Raw genomic sequence first — 17,015 nt, forward strand, 5'->3', positions numbered from 1 at the left:
CTTTTTTTGACTTTGGAATTTTTTTACGCGTACGCCATTGACCGTGCGGTTTAATTAATGATATATTTTTATAGTTCGGACATTTACGCAAGCGGCGATACCACATATGTTTATTTTTATTTGTTTTTACACTGTTTTATTTTTTTATGGGAAAAGGGGGGTGATTCAAACTTTTATTAGGGAAGGGGTTAAATGACCTTTATTAACACTTTATTTTTACATTTTTTTTGCAGTGTTATAGGTCCCATAGGGACCTATAACACTGCACACACTGATCTTTTACACAGATCACAGGCGGGTATTAACACGCCTGTGATCAGTGTTATCGGCGCTTGACTGTTCCTGCCTGGATCTCAGGCACGGAGCAGTCATTCGCCGATCGGACACCGAGGAGGCAGGTAAGGGCCCTCCCGGTGTCCTGTCAGCTGTTCGGGACACCGCGATTTCACCGCCCGACTGAGCAGCTGGGTCACTTTCAGTTTCACTTTAGAAGCGGCGGTCAGCTTTGACCGCTGCTTCTAAAGGGTTAATACTGCACATCGCCGCGATCGGCGATGTGTGGTATTAGCCGCGGGTCCCGGCCGTTGATGAGCGCCGGGACCGACGCGATATGATGCGGGATCGCGGGAGCCGGTGCAGGACGTAAATATACGTCCTGGGTCGTTAAGGGTTTAAAAACTGCTATTTCTGGCCCACAGAGAGCCTCAATAGGGGTGTAGAACACTTTGCTTTGTTCTAACACACATATAGAGTGTGCTGGGGTAGTGAAATAATACTGTTATTCAGTATGACATGCAGATTACAGGCATCACTTTTAGAATCACTGCCGCAAAGTGGCACAATGACAGAGCCTGGAGGTGGCATCAGTATGAGGAGACCATATAGTGGCTAAATGACACAGCTTGGATGTGGCTGAAGCATGAGGTGACATATAGTGGCTGAATGATACAGCGTTGAGGTGTTGGCAGCATGAGGAGACCATATAGTGGCTGAATGACACAGCGTGGAGGTGTTGGCAGCATGAGGAGACCATATAGTGGCTGAATGACACAGCGTGGAGGTGTTGGCAGCATGAGGAGACCATATAGTGGCTGAATGACACAGCGTGGAGGTGTTGGCAGCATGAGGAGACCATATAGTGGCTGAATGACCCAGCGTAGAGGTGTTGGCAGCATGAGGAGACCATATAGTTGCTGAATGACACAGCCTGGAGCTGGCAGCAGCATGAGTAGACACTAGGGCTTCGCAATCCCTAAAATTAAAAGATGAATTTTGAAATTTAAATTGAAGATTCATGGTAGCTAGTGCTACCATAAAAAATTTTAGGCCCAGGCCCAGCAGCATCGGTAAACCATATATTGGCTGAATGACACAGCCTATAGGTGGCTAAAGCATGAGGAGACCATATAGTGGCTGAATGAAACAGCCTCGAGTTGGCTGAAGCATGAGGAGACCATATATAGTGGCAGAATGACACAGCCTGGAGCTGGCAGCAGCATGAGTAGACACTAGGGCTTCACAATCCCTAAGATTAAAAGATGAATATTGAAATTTAAATAGTGCTACCATAAATATTTTTAGGCCCAGGCACAGCAGCATCAGTAAACCATATATTGGCTGAATGAAACAGCCTGTAGTCGCAGACACATGAGGAGACTTTTGAAATTTTAGATTTTTAAATACAAATTTAAGATTTTTTAATTGAGGATTTTTAAATTTACATTTTAACTCCCAAGTTTCAGTGTCCCGGGCCCCGGCGTGTGGGTACAAAGGACCAAATTTAACAAGGAGTCAAATGTCACATGGCTTTTGTTTTCATAAAGATTGCCCCTAGGGGCAATCCACTAGTTACCCTATTTTCCCATATACTAAAAGTTCCCACAAGCTTTATTTCTTAATTGCTATACACAAATGAAAATGTCCTACACAGCCCCCCTCTGTAGGAGCTGTGTAGGACATTTTAATCAGAATCTTGCTGCATCCTAAATTGCAATACCAGTGTGACCTGCAGGCGCACTGGTGTGTTACATGAAAGGACGTCTATAGAACGAGCTCTCAGAGAGAGACAAGTCCAATACTCACTATTAACTAGTAGGGTGACAGCATAGATTGGATTTTAAAAATTTGTGTGTAGCAATTAAGAAATAAAGCTTGTGGGAACTTTTCGTACATGGGAAAATAGGGTAACTAGTGGATTGCCCCTAGGGGCAATCTTTATGAAAACAAAAGTTAAATTCAACCCTCCATATACTGGTCTTGATCAGGTATGGTAAATGTCACATGGCGGCACAATGACAAAGCCTGGAGGTGGCATCACTATGAGGAGACCATATAGTGGCTGAATTACTGCCTTGAGTTTGGAGCAGCATGGGGAGACCTTATAGTGTCTGCATGGCACCACCTTGAGTTGGCTGAAGCATGAGGAGACCATATAGTGACTGAATGGCACAGCCTGGAGTTTTCGGCAGCATGAAAAGACCATATAGTGGCTGAATGGCACAGCCTGGAGTTTGTGGCAGCATGAGGAGACCATATAGTGGCTGAATTGCACAGACTGGAGATGGCTGAAGCATCAGGGGACCATATAGTGGCTGGATGAGACAGCCTGGATGTGGCAGCAGCAGCATCAGGAGTACTGAAAGTTACCCTTATGCAGAGGAATTTCTGAAACTGGGGACAAGCACCTTAATTATGTTTTGCAGTATCCATGGCAGCACAATGAGAGAGCCTGGAGGTGGTAGCATCAGCATGAGGAGACAATAGAGCAGCACAATTAAATAGCCTGGAGGTAGCAGCATCAGCATGAAGAGACCATAGATCAGCACAATTAGAGAGCCTGGAGGTGGCAGCAGCAACACGAGGAGACCATATGGCGGCACAATGACAGTGCCTGGAGGTGGTAGCATCAGCATGAGGAGACCATATGGTGGCACAATGACAGAGCGTGGAGGCAGTAGCATCAGCATGAGGAAACCATAGAGCAGCACAATGAGAGAGCCTGGAGTAGGCAGTATCAGCATGAGGAGACCACAGAGCAGCCCAATTAGAGAGCTCGGAGGTGGCAGCATCAGCATGAGGAGACCATATGGCGGCACAATGTCAGAGCTTGGAGGTGGTAGCATCAGCATGAGGAGACCATATCGTGCCACAATGACAGAGCCTGGAGGTGTTAGCATTAGCATGAGACCAAAGATCAGCACAATGACAGTGCCTTGAAATGGCAGCAGCAGCATGAGGGCCATGTCAAATGGGGGTTGAGTCTGAGGAACCCATCGGCTATTGACTGGTAGTGTCAGATGTCACTTGGGAGAAAGTGATGACTGAGTGAACCGATCAATCACGGATGCTGGGTTGCTGGTCGAGACACGACTGCTAGCTGACACTGGGTGCTCAAACCTCTCACTGCGACTCCGGCTGACACAAACCCCTACTCTGCTGCGACCTCTGCCTGCACTTGATGAATTTAGGCCTCTATCACTCCACTGTGCACGTCCTGGCATTACTCTGCCTGACATACTTATTACATATATGAGGGGAGTACAATACGCTTAACTATACTTAAAACAGTATTTGTCTAGAACATTAGCAGTTGTGTACTATTGGCTGTCCTTTCCCAGTATATAGACCCATGACAGATTAACAGGTACAAAATAGTACACTACTTAGACGTAGGTATGTGATATGCACTTAGTAGGGCAGAAAAATGCGGTACAGTACGCTTAAAAAAAATTATTTTATTAAAACAACAGCCGGTGATTACTTTTGCCTGGACTTTCACAGTATCTAGGCCCTTGAAAGATTAATAGGTTCAAAATAGTACACTTCTTAGATGTAGGTATGTGGTATACACTTATGAGGGCAGAAAAATGTGCTATAGTACACTTAAAAAATATCTGAGGACAAAACCAGCCCGTGAGTACTTTTGCCTGGACTTTCACAGTATCTAGACCCTTGACAGATTAACAGGTACAAAATAGTACAGTTCTTAGATGTATGTTTGTGGTATGCACTTATGAGGGCAGAAAAATGTGCTACAGTACACTTAAAAAGTGTCTGAGTAAAAACACCAGCCGGTGATTGCTTTTGTCTGTCCTTTCACAGGATGTAGGCCCTTGACAGAGTAACAGGTACAAAATAGTAGACTACTTAGAGTTGTGTGTGTGGTATGCACTTATGAGGGTAGAAAAATGTGTTACAGTACGCAAAAAGAAAAAAAAAATTCCCACAGCACCAGCAGAACACAACAATGCTGGAGCACACAATCACTGGCCCTCATTTACTAAGAGTGTTGTGTAGGTTTCTTTTGTGGGTTTTAATTCCTTACAATTTATTTTCCACGGTATTTACTAAGGCTTTCCTACATTTTCCACTTTCCCTATACTTTGCTTTCTTTTTTACACATGCTCTGATCTGTCTGGTTTTCCTCAGCTCAAATCCACCAAATTTTATGAAGAAACCTAAGTAAATATGTCGGGTTTTTGTGAAAATGTCGGGAACACGTCCCTTTTCAGAGACCACGCCCCCCCCCCCCCCCCTTTTCCTGGCGGCCACGCCCTTTTTCGGGTTTTCTTAGCTCAAAGGAGAGTTAGTCGGGGTTTTTTCAATTCTGGCGCACATTCTGGCGCAAAATCTGGCACAGACATAATTTCTGGCGCAATGCGATCGGATCTGGCGCACAACCTGACAAAAAATGGGTTTGCAATAGTAAATGAGGGCCACTGTGTACTAAACCCAAAATTGCAAAAAGACTCTCTCAAATACTATTAGAAATGGACTGCTGGGTATGGATTATACCGTCTACAGACTAGTATAACCAGCAGACCAGTTATTGTGGAACAAAGACACAGATTTGCCCTATAAAATTATTTCTCCCTCCTGTGAAAACATTTCTGCCGCTGAGGCAACACACAGCTCTCTGCCCCTCTCCGTAATACAATGCTGTTCACAGAGACTGAGGGGTTAATCGCTGCAGTAAGAATTAATTCCTGTGCAAATACGCTGTGCTCTGTGTCCTACAGAAGGCTGAGGCGACTACGCTGCTGCAACAAGCTTTTCTTTGTAACACACACACCGATGTCCGCCCTATCTCTATGCAGTGTAATGAATGATATGACGAGCCGCAAAATGGCTGCTGAATATATAGGGCTGTGACATCACAGGGGTGACTGGCTGCTGATAGGCTGCATCATGCATGTGATTCAGGGTCATCCCACCTACTTCCCTTCCCGCCTTGCCTTCCCAGCGTTCCTTGCCCCAGGTACTGACATGTGGATCTGCCATTTTAGATGCCCTGAAGCCTTGACTGCAGTAAATGGAGTTTAATGAAGCGATTGGCACGATAGAATTACGGCGCTATTCGCATTCGTTGCGAATCGAATATTTCATGAAATTCATAGCGAATTCGGGTTCATCAGCTTCGGTTTGCTTGTCTCTACTGACAACACTCAGGGCCCCCGGATCAAGTAAAGCAAAGGCCCCGCCCCTGGTCACACCTCTGTCACGCCCCTATTCCACCCAATTCCTCCTCATGCCCCACCCCTACACACAAAATAAAATAAATAATTTTCCATGACTATTAATACCATATACCAGTATACAAAGAGGAAATATATACCACCACACAATAACTGGATAATACTGCAATACTGTACTGAAGGGCGAGATCACTGCTGTGGCTGGGTAGCTCAGTGTGTCCGCTCATGACTGCCGGCGGGAAATCCACCGCTATTAGTGGACACACAAAGCTACCCAGCCGCAGCAGGGAGCTCATTATTGTGACTGTTGGCGGGCATCCGCAGCACGTAATATGCTGTGGATGTGCGCCGTGTGATCCTACACATTATACTTTTTTTTTTTTTTACTATATTTATTTAATAAATGTGTTTTTATTTTTTTTAAACTTTTTACACTTTTTTCACACTTTTTTTTACACTTTTTTTATTTATTTATTTTTTCACACTTTTTTTTACACTTTTTTTTATTTATTTATTTACACTTTTTTTTATACTTCTTGTTTTTATACACTTTTATTTATTTTATTTTTTAACCTTTTTTAATGCTTTGGAATACTTAGTATTCCAAAGCATTTCAGATATATGCTGCCTGCTAGTTTTACACTAGCAGGCAGCATAAGAGGACGTGCCTCTGGCACATCCTCACAGGCAATAACCGGGGCAGACCTGGGGGTCCTTGTAAAGACCCCCGACTGCCCAGGTAAGCAGCAGCACCCCACGATCATTGCGGGTGCTACAGGAGAGAGACAGAGGGAGCCCCCTCCCTCTGTCAAAACTCCTTACAGCTCGCGGTCGCTTCCGACCGCGGCTGTAAGGGTTAAACTGCCGGGACCGAAGTTGTCTTTGGTCCCGGCAGTGCGGTAGGTCCCCACCCGCCGGAGATCACACACAGCACCCTGCGATCGCGCTGCAGGGTGCTGCAGGGGTGACAGAGGGAACTCCCTCCCTCTGTCATAACACTTACAGCCCGCTGTCACTTCCGACCGCGGCTGTAAGGGTTAAACTGCAGTTTACTTCAGTCCCGGCAGTGCGGCAGGTTCCCGGCTGTGTGTTACAGCCGAGTCCCCGCCGCGATCTTGTGGGTGCACTGGGCAGCACCCACGAGAACCATGGATGAGTATACACGTCCTGGTGCGGGAACGTGCATCCGCCCTGGACGTGTATACACGTCCATGGTTGTTAAGGGATTAAGGACTCCCGATGCTGCTGATGCCACCTCCAGGCTGTCTCCTTCTGCCACTATATGTTCTCCTCATGCTCATGAAAGCTCCAGGCTGTCTCATTCTGCCACCATATGTTCTCCTCATGCTGTTGCCAGCTCCAGGCTGTCTCATACTGCCACCATATGTTCTCCTCATGCTGCTGCCAGCTCCAGGCTGTCTCATGCTGCCACCATATTTTCTCCCCATGCTGATGCCACCTCCAGGCTGTCTCATACTGCAATCATATATTATCCTTATGCTACTGCCAGCTCCAGGCTGTCTCATACTGCCACCATATGTTCTCCTCATGCTGCTGCCATCTCCAGGCTGTCTCATTCTGCCACCATATGTTCTCCTCATGCTTCTGCCACCTCCAGGCTGTTTCATTCTGCCACTATTTGGCCTCCTAATGCTTTCGCCACCTCCAGGCTGTGTCATTCCGCCACTATATGGTCTCCTCATGTTCAGCCACCTCCAGTCTGTTTCATTTAGCCCCTATATGGTTTCCTCATGCTTCCGCCACCTCCAGGCTGTGTCACTGTACCGCCATGTAGCCTCCTCATGCTGCTGGCACATTAAATAAAACTATTTAGATTCATGTATTTGAAATCTTCAATTTAATTGTTAGAAAATATCTCTAATCTTTTCAGTTGTGAGGCCCTATGGTCTCGTCAGGCTGTTACCACCTCCAGGCTAGGTCATGGTATCCTCATGCTGCCGCCACCTCCACGCTGCGTCATTCAGGCACTATATGGTCTCCTCATGCTGCCGCTACCTCCATACTGTGTCAATGAGGCACTATATGGTCTCCTCATAATGATGCCCCCTCCAGGCTCTGTCATTGTGCTGCTCTGCGACAGTGATTCTAATAGTGACGCCTCTAATCTGCGTGTCATACTGAATAACATTATTATTTCACTAACCCAGCGCACACCCTATGAATGTTACAGCAAGGCAAAGTCTTCTACACCCCTATTGAGGCTCTCTGTAGGCAACAAATAACCATTTTTAATAGAGATTTGCTGCAAATAAATTCAGACCAAATCAAATTTTTCTGAAAATTCGGTGGATCAGTTGAATAAAATTTTTAAAAATGCGCTCATCTCTAATTATGAATATAAATTTGAGTGCAGGCTCTACTGCCCATAATTTAGCAGAAATTAGTATTAAGTGTTTGTGCAGTATTGCTGAGGGCATGCAAAGCATTATAATTGGTGTTGATGGGCTGTTTGCCTATTGGATCAGAAGATGCCAATTAGTTGTGTAGCTCTTCTTGTGTCTAACTTGATCCCACAATTGGGTCATTTGGCTGTCTATCAATTCACTTTTGGTATGGGAGGTTATATAATTTCCAGCTAGGATTTGCTCCCTTGAAAAAGCCACAATATGAGGTGAAACATCAAAATTGGAAGGTTAAAGGGAACTAATCATCAGATTTTACCCTATATAACGATTGACAAAGTGTTATATAGGGTAAAATCTTTATCCTCACCATCCCCAGGGGACGCTCCTGCCCTGGTATGATGAGGATATAAAGATATGAACTAGTCACCGCCGTGCCCCGTAAGTAGTTGCGGTTTTTGGGCACAGTTCAACCGCTTTACTATACAGTATTATGCTTATGTTTTATTAGTTTCCTTAGAGGAACCACTGAAGAAGTATTATCTACTGGTGTAGGTAAGTCTTGCCGGTCAAATGTGGAGCCCCGACCAGAAAAAAAAAATCTTTTTAAGCAAATTACAGTAAGTATGTTTAAAAATGCTCTATTCTGACCACTATAAATTTCTTACTTTTCCACACAGGCAGCTCATTTTCTGTGCCGTGATCTGTAGTTGTTATCAGTACCACTTTTAGGACTAGAATTTTTGATCACTTAAAAAAAAAGAAAAAAATTCCAAGATGTCAAATGACCAAAAATCAGCTATGTTGGTACCTAAGGGGGCCCCAAAGCACATCTGCCCCATTATAGACCAGTATCAGATTTTGCATCGGGGCCCAGAAGCTACAAGCTACGCCTTTGGCGTCAGGCATCTTTTTATGAAGTATTTACCTAAATATCATATACTGTATATACTTTGCTTTATTACATGTAGTAACAAAACATTGCACTTGTGATAACACAGCAATGAGATAGACTCATCAAAAAGAGATGTGCGGAATCATTTCTAGAATTGTGCTGAAGATGTATGAATAGGGAACCATCTGAACTTACGCTACCTTGCTGGCTGAAGATAGATAGACGTTATTTCCCTGGATTCCCTGCTGTCTCAGGATAGTCTCAGCACTTTCAAGGCTAATTACGGTAAAAGCTACAATTTACATGGGAGATAAAACATTTTCCACATTTTTAAAGATAATTAAGTAAAGATCTGTCCTCGTGGGCACAATAGCTTCTTAAATATTGGATGGGAATATTTGCTTGCTCACATTTCATCTGTGGTGTAGCTGATGCATTTGGTGCATTATGAAGCACACAGTCAGGAATGAATGGATATGTTCAGTTTATAAGTGCTATTTCTTCTTTTTCTTTCTTTAAACTGTTTCTACAGTAAAATTATGGATCTAATTATAGTTAAATTAGTAACACCCATAGAGACAGCAAAGCAGATCTATTCTTCAGCCCTGTTATTTCTTCCTATTCCCATTTTCATGCATAAAATATTCTTAAAAGCATGACTTTAGCTCAATAAGAGCCTTTATTGTAAGGTTTCCATGGGAAAATGTACATGAGGAAATCCTAGGTAACATTGTATCAGAACATGTGATAGGCCAGGGGGAAAGTTGCTGAGATTGCCTGTTAGACTATTAAACACAATCTATTTCTACTGAATGTTATACAAGCACTTGGCAGGAATATTTATACAACTTTCATGACGGCATGAAATACTGTATACTATGGCTGCACACAATAGATAATGCATGCTGTTGTCATCTATTATAAGCATATGAAAGGTCAAGAAGCACTTTTGTGACTGTTGCTTCAGATATGTGTGTGGTCTCTAACCAATGGTTTCAAAGCTGTTGCAAAACTACAGTGGAGACCAAAAGTTTGGGCACCCCAGGTAAACATTTGTATTAAAGGGGTACTCCGGCGCTAAGACATCTTATCCCCTATCCAAAGGATAGGGAATAAGATGCCTGATCGCGGGGGTCCCGCCGCTGGGGACCCCGTGATCTTCCACGCCGCACTCTGTTAGAATCAGCCGTCACGCCCTCTCCCATAGGCTTGCATTGAGGGTGCGGAGCGTGACGTCACACGGGGCGGAGCCGTGACGTCACTATGCTCCGTCCCCGTGATCGACAGTAATCAGACCCTGAGCGAACACGCTCCGGGGACTGATTTTAACGGGGTGCGACGTGGAAGATCACAGGGGTCCCCAGCAGCGGGACCACCGTGATCAGGCATCTTATCCCCTATCCTTTGAATAGGGGATAAGATGTCTTAGCGCCGGAGTACCCCCTTTAATGTGCTTAAAGAAGCCAAGGAAAGTTGGAAAAATCTCCAAAAGGCATCAAATTACAGATTAGACATTCTTATAATATGTCACCAAAAGTTAGATTTACACTTTCAAAATAACAGAAAACAAAAAAATGGTGTCTGCAAAAGTTTGGGCACCCTGCAGAGTTAATATATTGTACTGCCCCCATTGGCAAGTATCACAGCTTGTAAACGCTTTTTGTAGCCAGCCAAGAGTCTTTCAATTCTTGTTTGAGTTATCTTTGCCCATTCTTCCTTACAAAAGTCTTCCAGTTCTTTGAGATTTCTGGGCTGTCTGTCACGCACTGCTCTTTTAAGGTCTATCCAAAGATTTTCAATTATGTTGAGGTCAGGAGATTGTGAAGGCCATGGCAAAACCTTCAGTTTACACCTCTTGATGTAATCCCCCGTGGATTTCGAGGTGTGTTTAGGATCATTATCCATTTGTAGAAGCCATCCTCTCTTTAACTTCAGCTTTTTCACAGATGGCATCAAGTTAGCATCCAATTGGACAGAGGATCGGGGTTTTTGTTTAAAGTCCCATGCAAATCAATGTGAAATGTATGTTCCCACATAACTTCTGTACGGCTGGAGATATTTCAATACCTGGTACACATATTACAGGTCTGGATAGGAGGTCGAGATAGGAGGTCAAGATAGGAGGTCGACATAGGAGGTCGAGATAGGAGGACAGGATGGGAGGTCGAGATATGAGGATGGGATAGGAAGACAGGATAGGAGGTCGGGATAGGAGGTCGGGATAGGAGCTCGGGATATGAGGACGGAATAGGAGGTCGGTATAGGAGGTCGGGATAGGAGGTTGGGATAGGAGGTCAGGATAGGAGGTCGAGATAGGAGGTCACGATAGGAGGTCGAGATAGGAGGACGGGATGGGAGGTCGAAATAGGAGGCCGGGATGGGAGGTCATAAAAGGAGGTCAGGACAGGAGGTCGAGATATGAGGACGGGATGGGAGGTCGGGATAGGAGGACGAGATGGGAGGTCGAGATAAGAGGTCGAGATAGGAGGACGGGATAGGAGGACAGGATAGGAGGTCGGGATAGGAGGTCGAAATAGGAGGACGGTATAGGAGGTCGGGATATGGGGTTGGGATATGACAACAATATATGAGGACGGGATATGAAGTCAAATGCTTCCTCCTTTGTTTATTTTCCTCCCCAACAAGGATTAGGAAAGAAAAACCGGGCAACGTCTGGTACTCAGCTAGTTTAACTATAAAACGGGGACGGGGAGGGAATTGGGCTGTGGCGGTGGCAGGATATTTAACTATAAAACCGGGGACGGTGAGGGAATCGGGCAGTGGCAGTGGGACTCTGGCCAGGCAGAAGCCGCTGCAGTTTAATGATTTAAAGCGCCCGCTTTAAATAATTGAACTGCTGCGGCTTTTGCGTGGTCACAAGCAATCTATCGGTGTATAACACGCAGATAGACTTTAGGCTAAAAATGTTAGCATAAAGAATGTGTGTTATACGTCGAGATAGGACGGCATAGGAGGTAGAGATAGGAGGACGGGATAGGAGGTCGGGATAGGATGTTGGGATCGGAGGACAGCATAGGAGGTCGGGATAGGAGGTCAAGATAGGAAGTCGAGATAGGAGGACGGGGTGGGAGGTCGAGATAGGAGGACGGGATGGGAGGTCAGAAAAGGAGGTAGGGATAGAAGGTCGAGATATGAGGATGGGAAGGGAGGTCGGGATAGGAGGAGGGGATGGGAGGTTGGGATAGGAGGACGGGATAGGAGGCAGGGATAGGAGGTCGGGATAGCAGGTTGAGATAAGAGGTCGAGATAGGAGGAAGGGATGGGAGGACGGGATGAGAGGATGGGATAGGAGGACGGGATAGGAGGACGGGATAGGAGGTCGGGATAGGAGGTCGGGATAGGAGGTCAGGATATGAGGATGGGATATGGGGTTGGGATATGACAACAATATATGAGGATGGGATATGAAGTCAAAAGCTTCCTCCTTTGTTTATTTTCCTCCCCAACAAAGATTAGGAAGGAAAAACCGGGCAATGCTGGGTACTCAGCTAGTTTAACTATAAAACGGGTACGGGAAGGGAATTGGGCCATGGCGGCAGCAGGATATTTAACTATAAAACCGGGGACGGGGAGGGAATCGGGCCGTGGCGGCAGCGGGACATATAACTATAAAACCGGAGACGGGGCGGGAATCGGGCAGTGGCAGTGGGACTCTGGCCAGGCAGAAGCTACTGCAGTTTAATGATTTAAAGCGCCCACATGAAATCATTGAACTGCAGCGGCTTTTGCGTGGTCACAAACAGTCTATCGGTGTATAACACGCAGATAGACTTTAGGCTAAAAATTTTAGCATAAAAAATGTGTGTTATACGTCGAGATAGGACGGCATAGGAGGTAATGATAGGAGAACGGGATAGGAGGTTGGGATAGGAGGACAGGATAGGAGGTCGGGAAAGGAGGTCGGGATAGGAGGTCAAGATAGGAGGTTGAGATGGGAGGACGGGATGGAAGGTCGAGATAGGAGGACGGGATGGGAGGTCAGAAAAGGAGGTCGGGATAGGAGGTCGAGATATGAGGATGGAATGGGAGGTCAGGATGGGAGGTCTGGATAGGAGGTCAGGATAGGAGGACGGGATAGGAGGTCGGGATAGCAGGTCGAGATAAGAGGTCGAGATAAGAGGTCAAGATAGGAGGACGGGATAGGAGGACTGGATAGGAGGTCGGGATAGGAGGTCGAGATAGGAGGACGGGAAAGGAGTTCAAGATAGAAGGACGGGATAGGAGGTCGGGATATGAGGATTGGATATGGGGTTGGGATATGACAACAATATATGAGGACGGGATATGAAGTCAAAAGCTTCCTCCTTTGTTTATTTTTCTCCCCAACAAGGATTGGGAAGGAAAAACCGGGCAACGCCGGGTACTCGTTTAACTATAAAACGGGGACAGGAAGGGAATTGTGCTGTGGCGGCAGCAGGATTTTTAACTATAAAACCGGGGACGGTGAAGGAATTGGGCAATGGCGGCGGGACATATAACTATAAAACCGGGGACGGGGAGGGAATCGGGCAGTGGCTGCGGCGGGACATATAACTATAAAACCGAAGACGGGGAGGGAATCGGGCAGTGGCAGTGGGACTCCGGTCAGGCAGAAGCTGCTGCAGTTTAATGATTTAAAGCGCCATGCTTTTGCGTGGTCACAAACAGTCTATAGACGTATAAAACGCAGATAGACTTTAGGCTAAAAATTTTAGCATAATAAATGTGTGTTATACGCCGATAAATACGGTATATCTTGTTTTAACATAATTTAACCATTCGTCTAAATTTATTTTAGTTAAATACTTTATTTTAAGACACTTTTTTGTGCTATTTTCAGAGTTACACTACATCACAAGCCACTTTTTAGGTTTGTTGTTTGTATGGAGGGAGCTTTTTGCATCTAAGTGCTTTTTGACCTTGCATATGCTTATAATAGATGACAGCAGCAAGCATTATATACATTTTAAAACATAGATGGCAGACATAAAGATGTGTCAACTCATTTTACACATATAGAAAGTATTCTGTTAAAATGATAGATGTCGGATGGAACAGCTGTTTTCCCATTGAGCTGTAAAATGGCAAGTTATTTTAGTATATACATTTTTGTATCAAACCTTTGTAGTTTTTAAGAACTATACTTAATGTAATTCACTAGAAATCAGAAACACAAATACACTTCTCAAAAAAAAATAAAGGGAACACTTAAACAGCACAATGTGACTCCAAGTCAATCACTCTTCTGTGAAATCACACTGTCCACTCAGGAAGCAACACTGATTGACAATCAATTTCACATTCTGTTGTGCAAATGGAACACACAACAGGTGGAAATTATAGGCAATTAGCAAGACAACACCAATAAAGAAGTGGTTCTGCAGGTGGTGACCACAGACCACTTCTCAGTTTCTATGCTTCCTGTCTGATGTTTTGGTCACTTTTGGATGCAGGCAGTGCATTCACTCTAGTGGTAGCATGAGACGGAGTCTACAGCCCCTACAAGTGGCTCAGGTAGTGCAGCTCATCCAGGATGGCACATCAATGCGAGCTGTGGCAAGGTTTTCTGTGTCTGTCAGCGGAGCATGGAAGTGCTACCAGGACACAGGCCAGTACATCAGGAGATGTGGAGGAGGACGTAGGAGAGCAACAACCCAGCAACCGATACCTCCACCTTTGTGCAAGGAGGAGCACTGCCAGAGCCCTGCAAAATTACCTCCAGCAGGCCACAAATGTGCATGTCCACTCAAACAGTCAGAAACAGACTCCATGAGGGTTGTATGAGGAGCCGATGTCCACAAGTGGGGGTTGTGCTTACAGTCCAACACCATGCAGGACTTTGGCATTTGCCAGAGAACACCAAGATTGGCAACTTCGCCACTGGCACCCTGTGCTCTCCACAGATGAAAGCAGGTTCACAATGAGCACATGTGACAGACGTGACAGAGTCTAAGGATGCCGTGTAGAACTTTCTGCTGCCTGCAACATCCTCCAGCATGACCGGTTTGGTGGAGAGTCAGTAATGGTGTGGGGTGGCATTTCTTTGGGGGGCTGCACAGCCCTCCATGTGCTTTCCAGCGGTAGCCTGACTGTCATTAGGTACCGAGATGAGATCCTCAGACCCCTTGTGAGACCATATGCTGGTGCGGTTTGCCCTGGGTTCCTCCTAATGCAAGACAATACTAGACCTCATGTGGCTGGAGTGTGTCAGCAGTTTCTGCAAGAGGAAGGCATTGATGCTATGGACTGGCCAGCCTGTTCCCCAGACCTGAATCCGATTGAACACATCTTGGACATCATGTCTCGCTCCATCCACCAATACCACGTTGCACCACAATCTGTCCAGAAGTTGGGGGATACTTAAGTCCAGGTCTGGGAGGACATCCCTCAGGAGACAATCCACCACCTCATCAGGAGCATACCCAGGCATTGCAGGGAGGTCATACGGGCACTTGGAGGCCACACACACTACTGAGCCTAATTTTGACTCACGTTGAATTACGTCAAAGTTGAATCAGCCTGTATTGTGGTTTTCTACTTTGATTTTGAGTGTGACTCCATATCCAGACCTCCATGGGTTGATACATTTGATTTCCATTGATAATTTGTCTGTGATTTTGTTGTCAGCACATTCAACTATGTAAAGATGAAAGTATTTCATACGATTAGTTCATTCATTCAGATCTAGGATATTTTATCTTAGTGTTCCCTTTATTTTTTTGAGCAGTGTATTTGTTTCAGCACAATTCTCACCTCTATACAAACTATCCATGTGTATTGCTCCACACCGTGATAGTGCCCACTTTGTGCCGCCATATAGGAGGTCTCTCACATTGTCCCTATATTCCTTGGCATAGCCCGCTCATTCACATGCATTGCCCCCATATTCACTCACATTTCCGCCATATTCACTACATTGCCCCTCTACATTCATTTCAATGCCTCCATATTACTCACATTGTCTCCCTTATTCATCATATTTTACTCCATATTCCTCACTTTGCACCCCATATTCTTCACATGTTTGCAGTGACAGGACAGAGCCACTGGTCCTGGATCCCTGGCAGCGCCCTCATCCACTGAGTGCTCTGGGCTGGCGCCTATCACCTCTATAGGTCTGCCCCTGAAAACGCTGCCGTGTCCATGATGGGGAGTGCTGAATATGTGTAAAGACTGCAGCATGCAATATCTGTTATGTATGATCTTTATGTATTGCTCCTTTGCATCTAAAATATGAAAATTCAACCAGATGAATAAAAGAAAGCATAAATAAGATGACTGCAATAATGTAAGTTACTACCCATTTGGGAATTATACAGAATCTGAGCTAATTGGTTTAAAGACTTGGCCTTTACTCTAGACTGGTGCCACAGCAGCATGTAGTCACACTGTTCTCACCTTACTCCTGCCCACTCAGGCTTCAATGCCGCCCTGAGTTTTGGAAACGACATGCAAATCTTGGCATTCAGGGTGTCAATTAAGCCTGAGAGGGTGGGAGGAGGATGTGGGAAGTGTGGCTAGATGCTGCTGTTGTATTGCCTCTATGCCTCCTTGCCAGGTTCTGGGAGAGACTGTTAAAGTTGATTTTAGTCAAAAGGCGGCATCACAGAAAACTTTTAAGACACATTGTAGTTAGTCTAATACTTATACTGTATGGTTAAAGCTAACCATATACATAATATGTAGAAGAGCTCATTATCGCATATCTGATATATCTGAATATGTGTGGAATCGGGTCATGCATTCTTTTAGGAGAACACGAATGGCATGGAACTGAGCGGGCCATTTCCAGTGTGGGCATCCAAAAATAGAGGGTTTATTCCGGACACCAGCTCCCATTAAAAAATAACTTTTATTATAGATCCACAAAAATTTGCAAAAAAAACACATGGGGATAAAAAAATAAATAACAAAAAAGTATCTTTGCTTTCCCATGTGTTTTTTTTCCCTAATTTTAATAGATCTATATATATATATATATATTTTTTTTTTTTATGGGAAACTGGTGACAACAACCTTCTGTTTTTGGTAATTCATAATAAAAAATGCCAAGTCCACTGATATTGATGGGGAGGGATCATGAATATTAGATTTTTACCTTCCAAATCTTTTTTACCAACAGGAGAGGAGACTAGCAGCGGCTTGTCCTCCTTTTTCTACTGAAATGCACATGAAAAGTTTTTTTGACAGTTATCCCATGTGTATCGCCAGCTTTAGGGTTTGGAGAGGAATTTTCGCGAGTAATTCTGCTTGCTTATTCCTCTCCAAATCATTCAGCAGTGA

The 17,015-nt window shown here is 44.9% G+C and overlaps 1 long non-coding RNA gene across 5 annotated transcripts in view; it reads left to right on the forward strand.

Moving 5' to 3' along the window:
* The window catches only part of LOC130290944 (uncharacterized), a 145,456-nt gene that overhangs the window by 111,305 nt on the left and 17,136 nt on the right, over window positions 1-17,015 (forward strand). The window contains exon 1 of one of the 5 annotated variants that reach the window (XR_008847743.1): window positions 8,347-8,457. The exons of 3 other annotated variants lie outside the window; for them this stretch is intronic. This is a non-coding gene — a long non-coding RNA (uncharacterized LOC130290944). Of the gene's footprint in view, window positions 1-8,346; window positions 8,458-8,852; window positions 9,018-17,015 lie in introns of those variants that run through there. One more of the 5 variants, XR_008847744.1, reaches the window with a different exon arrangement.

Source organism: Hyla sarda, chromosome 9 (genome assembly GCF_029499605.1).
Source record: "Hyla sarda isolate aHylSar1 chromosome 9, aHylSar1.hap1, whole genome shotgun sequence".
Taxonomy (NCBI): Eukaryota; Metazoa; Chordata; class Amphibia; order Anura; family Hylidae; genus Hyla; species Hyla sarda.